The following is a 17,740-nucleotide window of genomic DNA, read 5'->3' as shown; positions in this document are numbered from 1 at the left end:
CATCCACAATGTATTTTATACACAAAACAAGCATTCTCGCAATTCTAAGAGGTTTCGTGAAAGCGCTACAGGCGTGCCAAAATCGTTTTCGAACTTCGAGCTAACTTTACCCCGGTTGATTCTGAACGTATGAGATTGCAACGCCTTTTACTTCCATTGACAAATGATAGAGATTCGAAGAGAGATCCTTCAGACCAGCAAGCAAACCCACGGCTATTTCGGTTTTCTATCTAGGCAACGTTGGGGTCTGCAATAGCATACATGAAAGCGTGATGCAATTTCTGTGGCTACATTTGTTGCACGTCATGCACAGTAAGAGTGTTTCTAACACCAAATAAAAAGTCAACAATTAGTGATCACGCCTTCTCCTCAGTTAACCCACTGAAACCCTTGCTGTTAACAGTTCTTTACTGCGTGCTTTACGAGCACCTACATACCGTGTCGGTTCTTTCAGCTTTATTCATTAGGTTTTCAAAGGCATAAGTAGAGCACCAGAGGTGCGAACGCAAAATGTGTGGTTATCTGAAGTCTTGCTTTCCATGGCAGCGGGTCCAAGCGATTTAGCGTTTTTATAGTACCGGGAAAGGAGAAGCAGCACTTCGCCTCTGCCGCGCAGACACAAGGCGACGTACGGCAGACGCCGGAGTCGGCAGGTTTCGAACCTGCGCGGGGAGTCGCCAACGCATTTCGAGCCCATCGCCTTAACCTCTCGACCACGACAAAAGCGAGCCCGCCGCCGCCGCATTCCTCCTATAATCAAACACGGACTGCGAGGTGGCTTCAAATGTTAAAGTCCCCCCGTCCGGATGTCAAAATGCAACTTTGGCAGACAGAACAAACATCAACAAACCACAAATGTGGACAAGGATTTTACAAGCTGCACCACACTGCACTTTCAAAAGCATTTACATTCGTGTTAGACGCAGGAATTTGCCTTTGATTTGCGCGCTTACGAACGCCATGGAAAACGAAACAAAACTAAAGCCCTCAGCTCCTGCACTTGATTATAATCCCGTTATGTGTCGAAGCAGGAATTTACGTCATCCTACCACTGCAACACGGGGAATAGAGGGAAATGAGCACAAGCTACGAATTGTCTCTAATCAGTCCCTACAGTTGTAAGACGCCTGGAAGCGTGCACCCCCATCATTAATCTTTGCGCATCTGTGCAAGGTAAACTCTGGAGCAGTCTCTGAAACGGCTCAAAGGAAACACGTGATTGATTCCATGTGCATCTGGGGTTCATTTCTTATTTACATTTAATTCAAGGGAAAGGCTTGGGTCAGTTTCAGACGGCCTCCAACAGCGAGATTCAAGCGCCCCACCTTCAGCCCAATCTGCGCCGCCAGAACGCCAACGGCTCCTCTGGTCTCCGGGGTGCGGTTGTGACCCCGTAACCTAAAGTGTTGGTGGCAGACAAATGGAGACTAACAGGTGATGTCCTAGGACATGACCACATTGTGACACTCGGTGGGGATGGTGACCATTGCTTGGAAAAGAGTGCGAGGCCCCTTTAGAAAAACATTTTGTTAACAGGCATTCTGCCTCAGCCTAAACACCTATAGCTTGCAAAGCGCATGCTATTAGACAGGCACCTCTGCAAGACCTTAAGAGTCTCTTAAACTAGTGATAGTAAGGTGTTCCCAATGGGCGATGTTTGGCTTTCAAATCATCTCTCTGTGGAAGCGCAGCGATGCAGCTGTTTAAGGCTTAGAAGCAGCTGACTGTTTCACTACCTAGCTGATCACTGTCAGTCAGGGAGCTTAGAGGTGAAAAGCCTGTCTGAGAGACAATTCGCCGTCGATCAGTTCAATATGTTCCGTACCAGCTCGGCGCACCTGAGATCATCTTGGTAGCCGTGTAGCTCAGATGAGTGAGAGCGTGTGTGTGTGTGTACCACCGTGATTGGATGCCGGTCCTTCTCAGGTCACAGTAAACCTTCTGCTGCCTAACTTTCCCCAGTGTGCCCCAGTGGCCTAATGGATAAGGCACTGGCCTCCTAAGCCAGGGATTGTGGGTTTGAGTCCCATCTGGGGTGCTCCTGTCCCATTTTGAGCATACAAATGTCCTTGTGATTTGCAAAGCTACAACCCCACCTTACTCAGTGAGCGTCTCTGCTTTTCTCTCACATACAGTTGGGAGAAAAACTTTTGTAAACAGCCCTTCGGAATGATGTGGATTTCTGCATGAATGGCTCCTAACATGTGATCTTATCTTTATCTAAGTCATAATAATTAATAAAGAGAGTGTGATTTAACAAACAACACACGCCCAACATTTGACATTGCTGTTTCTTTATTGACCAAATGGTTTAAACAATCAAGGTCATTGATGGAAAAAGTACGTGAACCCTTATATTAAGGAGCTAGTGGAACCTCCTTTATGACAAAAACCTCAACCCCCACTTTCTGTAGCGGCTGGTCAGACCTGAGCAGCGGTTAGGAGGTATTTTGGCCTATTCCTCTATGAAAAACTGTTTCAGTTCATGTATATTTTTGGGATGTCTTGCACTGAACGGCCTGCTTCAGATCACGCCACAGTACTTCAATGGGATTGGGGTCAGGACTCTTACTTGGCCATCCCAAAATACGGAATTTCTTCTGTTTCAGCCACTCTGTTGTTGATGTACTCCTTTAACTTTCAACTTTTGTCACGTCTGTCCACAGAACATTGTTCCAGGAGTTGCTGTGGAACATCCATGTGGTCTTTAGCAAACTTGAGAGGGGCAGTGGTGGTTTTTTTGGGGGGGAGAGCAGTGGTTTCCTCCATGGTGACCTCGCATGATCACCACTCCTGTTCAGATTTCTTCTTATGGTGGACTCATGAACACAGACGTAAGACAAAGTCAACCACCTGTTCGCTAGATCCCATCCCCACTCAGCTAGTCAAAGATTCCCTCGAAGGACTGGCAGGACCTATAATTAGCATGATGAATGCATCGCTTGCGTCAGGCGTTGTACCTGATCAATTTAAGGTAGTGGTTGTTAGACCGCTCCTTAAGAAGTCAAATTTGGATCCACAAGTTCTTAACAACTACAGGCCTGTCTCAAAGGTCCCATTTCAATCTAAAAGTCTTGGGAGAATAGTTGTTGCCCAACGTCAATCGTATCTGGATTCAAATAATATACTTGAGAAATTTCAGTCTGGTTTCTGAAACTGCATTAACAAGAGTCGTAAATGATATTCTCTTAGCTACTGATGCGGGGAATGCAACAGTGCTTGTGCTTCTAGATCTTAGAGCTGCCTTTGACACGGTTGACCTCTCTGTTTTGTTACACAGGCTTGAGTTTGAGGTTGGCTTATCTGGAACCGTCCTTCAGTGGTTTACTTCACATTTAACTCATCGTTTTCATTATGTTCAAATATCTAATAATTGTACTGCTTCATCAATGTCACCAGTTCAATTTGGGGTACCAGAAGATCAGTGCTGGGACCAATATTGCTCTCTCTCTCTACATGCTGCTGCTAGGTAGGATAATATGAAAAAATAATATGAACTTTCATTCATATGCTGATGACACTCAAATAAACATTTTGTTTACACCAAACGACAACTCTTCTATTATCAGTTTAGTTAAATGCATTAAGGAAGGAAATACTTGGATGTGTGAAAACTTTTTGTTACTCAACTCTGAGAAAAATGAGGATCTGTTGATCGGAGGCAACAATACTGATAGGACTACTATAACTTCAGCACTTAACTCAGAGGATTTAAACATTTGCCTCAAAGAGACAGCACGTTACCTAGGCGGCATATTAGACACAAGGCTCTTAACAACTTGCATTGTTAAGTGCCTTGGGACAACCTTGTTGTGAAAGGCGCTATATAGAAATACATTGATTTGAATTGAATTGACAATGTAAAATGTTGTGTGTGTTGTTTGTTAAACAAGACTGTCTTTATTTATCAAAAAATAAAAGGAATTTGCTAGGAATGCAAACGTTAGGTTGCGCTTCTTCATGCTGCATCGTCGGCATGAGTGGAGCTTTTTAAACGTCTGTACTTACTGTGCCCCATAAGAAATCGTTTGTCCCCGTTCAAAAGACATTGTGCGATGTCCTGCAGTGTTCGCAAAGCAAACCTTTGACAGTTTGAAAAGAGGAATTTATTCTGCTTCCTGTGCGTGCAGTAGTTACAAAGTTGAACGTCTTTACACGATTTGCTGCAGTTTTCAGTGGGCGGGCTTTGTCAGATGGCTTGGAAAAACGCACTGTGTTTTGGCTCGGGAAACATCATGAGAAGTGTCCTGCATGTTTTCTGTGTATAGCTGTCTTTTAACGCATACAGAATTCATTCGAAATCATTGATTTCTCCAATTAACAAGGGTCCCTTAAAAGATGAGTCAAAGTAACGTCTAATCAGATTAGTTTCCTTAGAGCTGGTTCAGAGTTTGCTCAAGAGTTTACCTTTCACAAATGCGCAAAGAAGAATGTTGGGGGTGCATGCTTCAAGGTGCCTTACAGCTGTAGGGAGTGATTCGAGACGATTCGTGGTGTGTGCTAGTTCCCATATACCGTACGCCCCGGGGTGCAGTGCTAGGATGACGTACAATACCGTTTGGGCACGTAACGGCGTTATATGCAAGTGCGGGACGTGAGGGTTTTCGTTTGTTCATTTTGTTTTGCTCTGCTTTGCTTTGTTTCGTGGTCAAGAGGCGTAAGGTAAGTCGTAATCCAGGGAGAACACTGGTGGCAAACAGTCCGAGGTGAGAGGCGAGGTCCAAAGTCGAAAAGGCAGAAGGGGAGTCCAATATCCAGAATAAACGAGGTAATGGAAAAAACGCCAGGTAGAGCTCTCAAGGAGTAGACTCAATACCAGCGGGAAGCAGGTAAAGATGGTAAAAATAGCACTGCGTACCGCACGGTGGAGTGTGTGCAGGTGGGTTAACTCGTGCGGCGGCGTTTGTTAATAATCACCCGCTGCTGGTGCTGTTTAGATTGCTTAAGAGTTGGTCTTAACTGCCTGGCGGTCATGACAAGCTCCTCTTTAAGCTGTGGTTTAGTTTTGCATTCATGTGTTTCTAGAGCAGTTATTTATGGGGGTGGGTGGGTCTTTCACAGAGGCTCAGGACAAATCCCCCGCCTGAAAGTCTAATGTGTGCGTTCAGACAGTCACAGGTCAAGAGCCAGGCAGGAGGACAATGGACAGAAGAGCCAACGAACTAAAAATAAAAGAACAGATATGAAAAAGCCACCATCTTTTTCTTTTTGACATTTTCCGACTTTTATGCAAGCCAGGACAAAGTTGCTCGTAGCTACTTGTGGATTCAAATACTCTATCGAGTGCTTTGATGAGTTTTTGCAATTTGATTGTCGTCCTGTCAGCCTGTTTCTGTTTTTTTTTTTTTTCAATCTAGGGATGGAAAGTATGAGGGAAATGATGGAGCAATCAATAACCGCTCCGGAAAAATGGCAGAAAGAAATGGTCCGTCACTAAGGACATTTGTGAAGCAGAGGAGTGACATCACCACAAAGGCGACACATTCTGCTGATGGTTTTGGTGAATAATGATTGAGGCGCGTTAAGAGAAAGGTAGCTGTGTCAGCATGCGTAGGCTGCAAAGGATCAAGCAAAGGTTTACTCCATGCTGAAAAGAGAAGAAAAGAAGCACAACGTTTCGACTGTGGAGCCTTCTGCGCCATCTTCTTTAGCGGTGATGATGTTTACATTGGAAAAACGGAGACATGCGTCCCTGGGTGGGCTTGAACCACCAACCTTTCGGTTAACAGCCGAACGCGCTAACCGATTGCGCCACAGAGACTGACAGCCGCTTGTGCTCCCTACATTTGCAGGTTTATGGTCAAAGAAAACAATCACTTGCGCTTCTTGCAGCCGGCAATCTTTTTCCACTGACAACCAAGAAATGGATTTCATCTTTCACAAGCTGTATGGATTTCTTCAAAAACAAGTTATTCCAGAAAGGAAATGAATTCTTGCATTAAACTGAACCAAGCTGTACATGTTTGTCTGAAATGATACATTCGGCACAACAAGACACGGAGAGAGGCACCGCTGGTATTCAGACCCAGGATCGCCTGCTTACTAGGCGGGCACTTTAAGCCACTAGGGAACAGCGCCAGCAGAGCACCGCGCTTTTACAGACACTTGGACACATCTGCGTTCGGTGTGCACTTAACCTGCTCTCTGAGCCCGTTGCCTCCGTCCCATTTAATAGCAGAACTGACGCCAAGAGAAATGATGAGAAATGGCATTTATCGGGCACTTTTCATGTCCAAGGAGCTCAATGCCCTTGACACCTCCCCAAGGCGACAGAGCTGTGCATTCTTTGGCGACACCATTTTTTCTTTTGTTTAATTTCTATACTTATTGATAGAATAAAAACGATATGTCATGTACTGTAAGGGAAATGTCTCTTTTCATGGGGAAAGCTAGCACCAGCAAATGTTGTGTTTAGAAGAAGTGATTTAACATGACACGTGACCTAATTTACTGGAGCAAAAGCTCACCCAGCAAGCCCTGCTTTACTTCTACAGGAGAGAAGTACTGTAGAGTCTGCAAGATGTTCAGCTGGGTAGCTACGTCAGCATGCCTCGGCTGAAAAGGAACAAGTACTAGGTTTATTGCATGCTGAAAAGAGAAGAACGGAAACACAGCGTATCGACTGTGAGGTCTTCTCACACCTGAAGAAGCCTCACACCTGTAAAAGGCTCCATGGTTTTCTTTCTTCTCTTTTCAACATGGAATACACCTATTGTCTGCAAGATGTGACAATTTCATGGTGTTTTGGAAGAAAACCTTTTTCTTTGAATTCAAAATCAATCGGAATTTCAGCACGACACATCAACACTTTTTCTGTTTTAAGGAGATGATATTTTAAACCTGATAAAAATAGTAGGAAACACAAGTTTCTTGCTGTGAAAATTTAGATGGGGAAGTGTACTACTAGTAGCAGTGTAGAGCTCTCTGTGGTGGAGTGCAAGTGCATGTTCTATGGGCCAGTGGCGTAATGGATAACGCGTCTGACTTCGGATCAGAAGATTGTAGGTTCGAGTCCTGCCTGGCTCGTGAGGCTTTTAAACCTCTCAGGTTCCTCGGTAACAGGTTGGCGTCATGTATGTGAACTATAGAAAAGCATTTGCCACAACCCGTAAATTAGCACGCAAGTGCGGGCTGGTGAACACAGAACTGTATGGAGATCATCTCCAGCTCCGAGCTCAAATGCAATGAAAAAACATGCAGAACAGAACTGGAGAGCAGCTGAATTTGTGCTCAGTAGGGTGGGGAGGACTCAGCATTGCTATTGTTCTAATTGGCATGAACTGCAGGGGATCTGAATCAGAACATGTCAGTTAGTTCGACCATTGCGTCAATATGTAGGCCACGTTAATACAGAATTATTACTTTGTCTGTCTCGTCTTTGTATATAGCTGAATGTCCCTGACAATTTCATGTTAGTTTTTAAGAACGACATTGGTGCTAATATATACATATATAGCATATAAGGAACACGTAAAAGTTTAGTCCATGCTGAAAAGATAAGAAAACCGCCACAACGTTTCATCTTGGAATAAATCTTTACTTGTTGTTTTGCAGCCTACCCATTCTGACCTAACTCCTCCCTTGAAATTCCCTAACAGATAAGGGTACGTAACGGCTCATGCGATGCTCAGTTGCAATTTGTCCCAAAACAAACAAGAACAGCAGCTGAGGGTTTGAGTTTGAACATGCACTGTATTAAAGCAGCTTTTATTTCCATTGATAAATGCTAGATATTCCTACAGAGATTCTCCAGGTGAGTAAGCGATTCCTGTTTCTGTTTCTATTTCTGTTTCATATATATATACAGTATATATATGTTACATGTGTCTCTGCAATAGTATAAATGTGTTATACACTATCAGGGGCTGCTTTTTTGTGCACCTCATCTACAACAAGGGTTTTTTTTTCATTTATGTTTGTGGACCTTCACCATTTGAGGAAGTGAGTTAGATAAGAAAGTTACAGGTATGGTGAGCAATGACTGACAAAGGCACGTACTGGGTATTCCTTACAGAAGTGTAAGCAATTTGTTCTAAAAAACACCGGCTAAAGTCCAACATCGTTAGCAATCTTATTACTTAAACAGAATTAACATCAATAAACTGTAATGTGCTGGTACATGCGAGTAGATTTGATCTTCTATTAAACAAAAATGCAATTACAGCTCTAAAAAGGTCAACCTAGACTTCTGTAACAGATCTGTTCAGGTCATCGCTGTTTCTCTGACCTTGTGAGTCTTTGGAATTTTAAAAGTGTATTTTGCTTGCCTTTCATGTGGTCTGTGTACAAGTCACTGTGGCGTATGCGGTCCTACACAGCCTTGCTATAGACGTGACGACCCTCCGCTATGTTGCAATGGAGAACAGGTTCAGTACGGAGCTGCTGAGAAAATTCAGCTGGAAAGCTCGTTGCAGAAAAGCATCGTTATCTGTGTCCAGCGGCAAAGCGTCCATCGTGGGTGCTGAAGAATCGATTTCACAGGCTGCGGGTCCAGGCGATTTAGAGTGTTAAAGGTCCCAGCGAAAACGAAACGGCGCTGGTCCTTTTACACGCACGCACGCAACCAAATGCAAAGGACGCCGTAGTCGGCAGGATTTGAACCTGCGCGGGGAGACCCCAACAGATTTCAAGTCTGTCACCTCAACCACTCGGCCACGACTACAGCGAGCACTGCGGCCGCTGCCTTCTTGCTACAATCGAACAGGGAGTGCGAGGCGGCGGCGGCAGTGGAGGCAACTTTTTTCAAGTTCGCTCTCCGTTTAAGAAACCTTTTACGCCATACGTGCAAGCACACACACACACACACCTCAGAGGACTTAAGGGTGGCTTCAAGTTGGAATGATAAAGTCTCCCCGTTCGGACATGAAAACAGAACGTTCTTAGACAGAAAGCAATCAACAACGGAGACATGTGGACGACGATTTTAGTCACTGCACTTTGAATAGCATTTTTACTCCAGTTACAGGAGATGCACCAATGGCCCTTGACCTACGCTCTTACCAATGCCTTGAACATTCAAACAAAACAGCCCTCAAGTCCTGCGGTTTAATATAACGCTGTTACGTGTCGAGGCAGTATTTGACTCTGTCCTACCGTTGAGACACGGGGCGTATATGGAAACGAACACATGCTACGGATCGTCTCTAATCGGTCCCTACAGTTGGAAGGCTCCTTGAAGCGTGCACCCCCATCATTCATCTTTGCGCATCTGTGAAAGGTAGACTCTTGAGCAATGTTTGAGCCAGCTCTAAGGCAACTAGTGCTATTGGACAGACACCTCTGGAAGATCCTAAGAGTCTCTTAACACCACTTCCAGCAGCAAGCTTAATTGTTCGCTGGAGGTCTCCCACCCAGGTACTGACCAGGCAAAGAATCACCAGTACATTGAATGAGGAAGTTAATCCTGAAATCCAATTACATATCTCAAGGTAAGACAAATCCATAAGAACATGTCTTAGTATTACTTTGTTTACATTAGTATGGCACTGAGTTGGAGCTCCTCTTTAAGCTGTGGTTTAGTTTTGCATTCATGTGTTTCTAGAGCAGTTATTTATGGGGGTGGGTGGGTCTTTCACAGAGGCTCAGGACAAATCCCCCGCCTGAAAGTCTAATGTGTGCGTTCAGACAGTCACAGGTCAAGAGCCAGGCAGGAGGACAATGGACAGAAGAGCCAACGAACTAAAAATAAAAGAACAGATATGAAAAAGCCACCATCTTTTTCTTTTTGACATTTTCCGACTTTCATGCAAGCCAGGACAAAGTTGCTCGTAGCTACTTGTGGATTCAAATACTCTATCGAGTGCTTTGATGAGTTTTTGCAATTTGATTGTCGTCCTGTCAGCCTGTTTCTGTTTTTTTTTTTTTCAATCTAGGGATGGAAAGTATGAGGGAAATGATGGAGCAATCAATAACCGCTCCGGAAAAATGGCAGAAAGAAATGGTCCGTCACTAAGGACATTTGTGAAGCAGAGGAGTGACATCACCACAAAGGCGACACATTCTGCTGATGGTTTTGGTGAATAATGATTGAGGCACGTTAAGAGAAAGGTAGCTGTGTCAGCATGCGTAGGCTGCAAAGGATCAAGCAAAGGTTTACTCCATGCTGAAAAGAGAAGAAAAGAAGCACAACGTTTCGACTGTGGAGCCTTCTGCGCCATCTTCTTTAGCGGTGATGATGTTTACATTGGAAAAACTGAGACATGCGTCCCTGGGTGGGCTTGAACCACCAACCTTTCGGTGAACAGCCGAACGCGCTAACCGATTGCGCCACAGAGACTGACGGCCACTTGTGCTCCCTACATTTGCAGGTTTATGGTCAAAGAAAACAATCACTTGCGCTTCTTGCAGCCGGCAATCTTTTTCCACTGACAACCAAGAAATGGATTTCATCTTTCACAAGCTGTATGGATTTTGAAATGTATGGACGATGCCAGGTGTCCCACAACACCACAGCGCCGACACACCTTTGGTTGTCCCACATAAAAAACATAGCCATTGCAGGCGCCCAGCCGGATTGTAGAGGGCAGGTGCCTTAAGCCTCCATTTACATTGTCCGGTAGCAAGCGAACCTCGAATTTCCTTGCTCCTGTTTTTATACCGTCAACATCTCTAACCTCAGTTCCATGGTGGACGGTGCAGTACTGCTTAAGCCAGGTGTGAATGTCCTCCGTCTTTGCCAGTTCCGAGAACATAACAACATGCACCGTTTTCCTCTCTCTCTGTGTCAGAGGCTGCAAGTTGATCTTCTCAAGGGCAGGAACTTTCCCTCTTTTTGCCTCAAACACATCCACACATTGTTCAAACAGAGAATAGGTAGCAAAAACAACCTCAAATGCTTTCTGACCTGGGAGAGCGAAGATGAAATCCAAGTGCCGAGGTTCAAAGCCACGTTCCTTCTGTAACACTTTTCTGCTGAACTGCATACGATCCATGAAGAGGTCATCCAAAAGCTCAAAACGTACAGCATTCTTGCGGGATCCAAAGGTTGCCATCTCAAACTGCAAAACAAACACTGCTTCCACAAAACAAGAAAACAATCCAACTACTCTAACTACAGGCTGATCAAGGTATCTCCCCTGCCAGGTAAGCCGAGAGCCGCAGGCGATGAGCCCAGAGCTGAACGGGCCCCACTGGCTCGTTTGTAAGGCCAGGTGCATTGCCAACCACGACCGGCAGGGCAGAGGCCTTGAAGGCGGCCTGGGCTCCTGCAGCTGTCCAGCCACGCACTCTGGTTTCTCTTCATCTCGTACAAATCTTTTGCCTTTTACTAAAGATTTCCATGGAGAGGAACATGAATGAGTTCCATACAATTTTTGTGCTTCCCTGCCTTCGGGTGGGGCACAGCTGGGCTGGTCAAAGAGAGAAACTAAAACCGCTCACAATCGCTCTTATTACGGCGACTGTGGCCGTCTGCTCTGCGAGTCCTCGGTCTCCGCCTCTCTGATTGGCGCTCTTTTCTTTGGGGGGCGGGAATATGCTGTGAAATATGAAGCGTTACAGCAACGACATGCCATGAGACGATTGATAACGATTTCCATAGGATCCCCGCGGTTGCCTGGCAACCGTCAGCTTTGCGCAGTGGCAGTATCGTAGCCTGTGAGGTTTAGCCGAGGCGCGATTATTGCTAGTTGAAAACTTTTCCCAATACCCCGCTTCCGCCGGTTTGCAATACAATCGGCGAAAGCAATTTTTGACAGTCTCGTCAGAGACTGAGCAAGGTGTTTAAAGACAGATTTTGTCATGGTAACATCATGGTAGAAAGAAACAAGCTTGTTACGTCTCAACAGAAACGCTCTTTAGCTCTTTCAGCGTTATGCAGAGAACAGCGTCTGTCGAGATCACTTTTGAGTCAGCGCGAAACGCCGTGTGCTGTCAGTTTGATTTCATATTGCTCGTAGCGGCGCCCGGCTTTTGTCTGTCAACCGTTAGGTTGCGCTTCTTCATGCTGCATCGTCGGCATGAGTGGAGCTTTTTAAACGTCTGTACTTACTGCGCCCCATAAGAAATCGTTTGTCCCCGTTCAAAAGAGATTGTGCGATGCCCTGCAGCGTTCGCAAAGCAAACCTTTGACAGTTTGAAAAGAGGAATTTATTCTGCTTCCTGTGCGTGCAGTAGTTACAAAGTTGAACGTCTTTACACGATCTACTGCAGTTTTCAGTGGGCGGGCTTTGTCAGATGGCTTGGAAAAACGCACTGTGTTTCGGCTCGGGAAACATCATGAGCAGTGTCCTGCATGTTTTCTGTGTATAGCTGTCTTTTAACGCATACAGAATTCATTCGAAATCATTGTAAGATTCTCCCTCAGTTCCGTTGTGCAGTGCTTTACCTCTTTCAAAAGGCTTCACTTTCCTAGTCACATTCCAAGCCTCATCGAACCCGGGCTGTTTCCTCCAGCGGTATAGTATTGCAGTGAGACAGCACGATGCCTGCAAGACTATGTCACACTAAACGCCACAGATTGTGTTTGTCCGTTCGTGTCAGTCGTCCTGCAGCCACGGGAAGTGGGACACAAACATGCTGCAATGCTTTCAGGACGTTAGGATTTGTTTGTGCAACATCCGAGAAGAGTACTTGTGGCTTGAATGTGAACTGTACGTGCCCGCCCCCTTTCCTCTGTAGTGCATGAGTTCCTCCCGGCATGCCCTTCGTCATTGTTCTGTCATCTTGTATTTAAAGGGTTGTATTTCTGCTGCTGAAAATAAGCAACGGTTTTCTCACAACGCCCTTTGTTCCCGACGGAGCCCTTGTCTGTCATGAAATTCTTCAAAACCTCAAGCTAGAAGAAGAAGACGACAAATATGAAGCGTTACAGCAACGACATGCCATGAGACGATTGATAACGATTTCCATAGGATCCCCGCGGTTGCCTGGCAACCGTCAGATTTGCGCATTGGCAGTATCGTAGCCTGTGAGGTTTAGCCGAGGCGCGATTATTGCTAGTTGAAAACTTTTCCCAATACCCCGCTTCCGCCGGTTTGCAATACAATCGGCGAAAGCAATTTTTGACAGTCTCGTCAGAGCGTGACATAGTCTTGCAGGCATCGTGCTGTCTAACTGCAATACTATACCGCTGGAGGAAACAGCCCGGGTTCAATGAGCCTTGGAATGTGACTAGGAAAGTGAAGCCTTTTGAAAGAGGTAATGTCGACGCTTTTTTAACAGAGCACCAAAAAAGCGTCTTTTTTGAAGGCCTGGGTACTGAGCATTGGTGGTTCAGTGGTAGAATTCTCACTTCCCACGTGGGAGGCTCTGGTTCGATTCCCAGCCAAAGCAGTGGCTTTTGCAGCGAGCGGCTCCATCACTTGCATCCCCTTGCAACTCGCAACTGAAAACCCACTGAAGCAAAGCATTTGTTAGCCAGGTCAGTACCCGGATGAGGGTGAGCTACAGGGAAAAACAAAGTTTCCAGCTGGAAGCGGTGTTAATGGTGCCGGTGGGGGGGCGCTCAACCTGAGGTCTGTGCGGGTCCCAATGCCCCAGCATAGTGACGGAGACGCTGTGTTGTAAAAGGGCGCTGTCTCTTGGATGAGATGTAAAACCGAGGTCACAGCGCTCTGTGGTCATTAAAAATGACCACCAAAACCTTTGACAAAAGCTCTTGGTAATTGATGGTCTTCAATAATGCTTCTCCTTTAGGTACATTTTAAATCAGCTGAAAAATGCTGTGAAATGGGGGGTCACTTCACGCCAGTGTAGGATTTGGGTTACAAGAACCATGAAACTGCACGAGAAAGCCCGTACACTGAATTACACGGCTTTCTATTCAAAGGAGGGCAAAAGAAATTCCCTGAGTTCGATTTTTTGCAGCACAGAGAGGATTGCTGTCGTGAGGCTGGTTAGCTCAGTTGGTTAGAGCGTGGTGCTAATACCGCCAAGGTCGTGGGTTCGATCTCCATACAGGCCAGGTTGTTTTCTCCTCTCTTACAAAAGCTGTTAGGTTCCTTTCCGTGGTGAGATGGGTTGTCATGCAACGCTGCCACATAGTGCCGACAGACAATTAAATGACAAAAATGAAGAGAGTTAAAGCAGCTGGAAAGGTTTTCTTACAACTTTTGAGCTGACACAGTTTTGGAAAATGTTTTCTTCACGCTGCACTGTACCACATAGGCAGCCAAGAGTCTCCAAAACAAAACAGAATTGACAGTCATATAATGTCCATTAACCCCGGTTTTAAACACAGACTCATGTCTGCCATCATAAGAATATGAGTCCAATATTTTAGAATATAGTCAGAATGTCTTCTAACCTTACCTGTGGTGTCTTTAATCCCTATTGCTCAATGCATGGTGTACGTACTGCATACATGTGTCTTGAGAATGAGGAATGGGCCCCTGAGACATTTACCTGTTTCACAAATGATCGGATTTTACTAGAGATTCTGTTTGGGATTCAGATGTGCATTCGGACAGCAATTCCTTTCAAGAAATGATACGTTCTGGATGAGGTCAAAGGTGCTGGAACACTGTATTTAGGATGTGTTTGCAGTGATTGTGTCTCCTGCTTCAACGCAGTGATATATAGATGTGCTCCTGTAATTTATTGGTACATGCCCAGGGCAGTAAGTAGTCTGAGGATTTATTTCCAGAAGGCATAGAGCAGTGAAACAGTGAAGTAGTGCAGCACACTGGATCATTATATTATTAGAATCTATTCTACCTAAATTATTACATTATACACAACTTGAGCTCTCAGCACCGTACTGAGCCCAGGTGTTTTTCTAAAGCTGTCAGGTGCAGTTCATTTACATGAAGGAAATCTCTTACTGGGTACGATTACAATGCAGTAAGTAGCACAGGCTACTAAGGGAGTAGCCTGATGCGTTTAAAAACAACCAGCGCCAGGCAGGAGTCGAACCTCCAAACTCCTAATCCATCGTCAGACACATTATCCATTGCACCACTGGCCCTGGTGTGACACTGCAGGACTGTAACCCAGTGAGCTTAGCACTGCAACTAGTAAAATATTATCCCCGGTCCATTCTTTTCCAAAAGTGAGAAACACCTGTTTTCTACATTTTGTCTGTTTTAAAACCATATCTCTTTAAACCAAACCAAGAGTTTGTCTTTTGCACTGATATTCTGATTCATTTCGATTTCAAAGAAAAAAAAAACATTACCTTCCAAAGCATCATAAAATTGTCCCTTCCTCCAGACTCTACTTCTCTCTTGTAGTAGTACAGCAGACCTTTCCAGGTGAGCAGATCACAGAGTCCGAAATGAGCTTCCTCCATCAAGCAAAGTACCTGAACATGACTCTGTCATCATGAAAGCGCCCCTGTAATAAAGAAATTAAATCCGAAATCAAGAGGGCAGTTGCCTGCTGAAGTTCAAGAAGTCATAAATTTTAACCTAGCAACACATTAAAGGCTGCATCTATACAAGTACGATTCTAGAAATGCTCACCAGATTACGTTTTAAGAAAGAACTGCGCCTCCGGTTCCGCCGAGATCTTAACTCGGATGGCAGGATTCAGAGTCTGGAGTGTGGAATGATGGCGCATTGAGGGTCCACATACTGTGGATCCCTCAGTGATCTTCCGCGTGTTCAAACCGCCAGCGTGTGACTCCCCTGTCCCCCTGACCTCATTGCTCTGCTCTCGCCTCTCTGCAGCTGAGCCCGACTCATGGTAAAGTGGAAAAAAATATGCCCTCAACGTGAGATTTACTCTGGAGTGAGGATAGTTGTTACCTTCTTATCGTTAAAACGGATGTATGTGATGTGGCGACTAGTTTCTTCTCCATTAGCAGGCTTAAGGTTAAAGAAAAAAACATTGCTGACTTCTTTTTTTTTTGCCAGCCGTGAGCGCTGATTAGCGAGGTTTGTATTTCATGTTTTGCAAGTTGCATCCATTTTAAGAAAAACAAGTCGTTCAAGACAGGAAATGAATACTTGCATTTAATTAAGTCTAGACGTATGCGGTTGTCCATACTGACCAGTTCTGTTCGAGAACACAGAACAAAAAAAGGCACCACTGGGATTCGGACCCAGGATTTTCTGTTTACTAGACAGGCGCTTTAACCAACTAAGCCACGGCGCCCTGGGAGTGCTGTCCTTTTGCAGCCACTTGGACACACCACTCAGACACATCTGCATTCGGTGTGTGCTCCGCCTGCTCGCTGAGCAAGTTGCCACCTTTACATACAATAGCAACATCGACACCAAGAGAAAGGATGACAAATGGCTTTTATCTGGAACTTTTCATGTCCAAGGAGCTCAATGTGCTTTCTGTGTACAACAGGGCCACTGAACTCCACACTGGCCACTGAACCACAGCAGTGGCTTGCTGGCTTGACATCTCCCAAGGAAAATGTTGAAATCGCATGTGGAACAGGAAAATGACCCTCAAGTATGAGGGAAAAAAAAGAAAAAGATCAACTGGAGTGCGCCAACCCATGTCAGGACAGCCCAGTTTCGTTGACGAGTTGGCCGAGTGGTTAAGGCGATGGACTGCTAATCCGTTGTGCTCCACACACATGGGGTTGAATCCCATCCTTGTCGCTCTCCATGTCTGACACGTGTGCCTGTGCGCCTTTGGCCCTCCTGTTGTTTGCTCCGGTACTAGAGCCGTACATTTCCTAGCGGTGGCTGAACATGGTATAGTAGGCTAATGTCAGTATCGAGCAGTGACAGTAACAGTATTTACGTGCCGCTGCTCCCAAGTGGCTCTGGTTTGAGACTGTGTTTTCACTTACTTGCAACGCAAACGGAGAAAGCGATTTTTGACAGTCTCTCGAGAGACTGCGCTAGGTGTTTAGGGATAGACTTTGTCAGTTCCCCCTGGGATGATGGCCTCTCAATTAGTTTGTGATTCCTCTAGACGTTTATACACTAGAAGCCTGCTTCATGGCTTAAATCCAAGCTAAGGAAACGAGTTAGAGGTCTGATGCAGAACTGCGAATTCAATGAACGGGAACACTACAGTACATTGCACTGTGTGTGTTAGGAAAGCTGCCCCCTTCTGTCCCTTGTCGACCGAACAGAGGACTGTAAAGGATACCGCCAAGAAACTTTAGGATGCTGGTTGGAATCCAGCTCCAAAGAAGCCCCTTTGGGTGTTATGTCATCAAAAAGTAAGAACAGCGAATCTCCCTTTAATCAAAAGCGCAACAGAACTGTTTTCCGTGGAGGAGGTTTCAGACCCGTAGACCTGTTTTATTCGTAGGGCAGGGCGCATTCCCAAACGCGAATCTCATGTTTTAGAAATGCTTTGGGCGGCGTGAAGTGAAAATAAGAAATGGGCTCCAGATGCACATGGAAGCAATCAAGTGTTTCATCCGAGCTGTTTCAAAGACTGCTCAAGAGCTTTCCTTTCACAGAGGCGCAACGATTAATGATGGGGGTGCACCCTTCAATGCGCCTTATGACTCTAGGGCGTGATTGAGACGTACGTAGCGTGTGCTCATTTCCCTCTATTCCCCGTGTTGCAGTGGTAGGATGACGTAAATTCCTGCTTCGACACGTAACGGCATTATAATCAAGTGTAGGAGCTGAGGGCTTTAGTTTTGTTTCGTTTTCCATGGCGTTCGTAAGCGCGCAAATCAAAGGCAATTCCTGCGTCTAACAGGAATGTAAATGCTTTGGAAAGTGCAGTGTGATGCAGCTTGTAAAATCCTTGTCCACATTTGTGGTTTGTTGATGTTTTTTCTGTCTGCCAAAGTTGCATTTTGACATCCGGACGGGGAGACTTTATCATTTGAACGTGAAGCCAGCCTTAAACCCTCTGAGGCGTGTCTGTCTGCCGG

The 17,740-nt window shown here is 45.3% G+C and overlaps 8 non-coding genes across 8 annotated transcripts; 5 read left to right on the top strand and 3 right to left on the bottom strand.

Annotated features, from left to right (window-relative positions):
- The first annotated feature begins 1,965 nt into the window (after window positions 1–1,965).
- Window positions 1,966–2,038, top strand: trnar-ccu (transfer RNA arginine (anticodon CCU)). Its single transcript has one exon. It is a non-coding gene; the product is annotated as a tRNA-Arg (tRNA).
- Window positions 2,039–5,687: 3,649 nt separating this feature from the next.
- On the bottom strand, window positions 5,688–5,761 carry trnan-guu (transfer RNA asparagine (anticodon GUU)). Its single transcript has one exon. It is a non-coding gene; the product is annotated as a tRNA-Asn (tRNA).
- Window positions 5,762–6,953: 1,192 nt separating this feature from the next.
- On the top strand, window positions 6,954–7,026 carry trnar-ucg (transfer RNA arginine (anticodon UCG)). Its single transcript has one exon. It is a non-coding gene; the product is annotated as a tRNA-Arg (tRNA).
- A 1,554-nt stretch (window positions 7,027–8,580) lies between these two features.
- Window positions 8,581–8,662, bottom strand: trnas-uga (transfer RNA serine (anticodon UGA)). Its single transcript has one exon. It is a non-coding gene; the product is annotated as a tRNA-Ser (tRNA).
- A 1,540-nt stretch (window positions 8,663–10,202) lies between these two features.
- trnan-guu (transfer RNA asparagine (anticodon GUU)) lies at window positions 10,203–10,276 on the bottom strand. Its single transcript has one exon. It is a non-coding gene; the product is annotated as a tRNA-Asn (tRNA).
- Window positions 10,277–11,222: 946 nt separating this feature from the next.
- On the top strand, window positions 11,223–11,339 carry LOC138233714 (U5 spliceosomal RNA). Its single transcript, XR_011187643.1, has one exon. It is a non-coding gene; the product is annotated as a U5 spliceosomal RNA (small nuclear RNA).
- A 227-nt stretch (window positions 11,340–11,566) lies between these two features.
- On the top strand, window positions 11,567–11,708 carry LOC138233655 (U4 spliceosomal RNA). Its single transcript, XR_011187585.1, has one exon. It is a non-coding gene; the product is annotated as a U4 spliceosomal RNA (small nuclear RNA).
- Window positions 11,709–12,878: 1,170 nt separating this feature from the next.
- LOC138233681 (U4 spliceosomal RNA) lies at window positions 12,879–13,020 on the top strand. The gene has a single exon (XR_011187610.1). It is a non-coding gene; the product is annotated as a U4 spliceosomal RNA (small nuclear RNA).
- Window positions 13,021–17,740: the final 4,720 nt, after the last annotated feature.

Source organism: Lepisosteus oculatus, unplaced genomic scaffold, assembly GCF_040954835.1.
Source record: "Lepisosteus oculatus isolate fLepOcu1 unplaced genomic scaffold, fLepOcu1.hap2 HAP2_SCAFFOLD_70, whole genome shotgun sequence".
Taxonomy (NCBI): domain Eukaryota; kingdom Metazoa; phylum Chordata; class Actinopteri; order Semionotiformes; family Lepisosteidae; genus Lepisosteus; species Lepisosteus oculatus.
The sequence above is the reverse complement of the archived record's forward strand: the minus strand, read 5'-3'. Positions and strand labels throughout refer to the sequence as shown.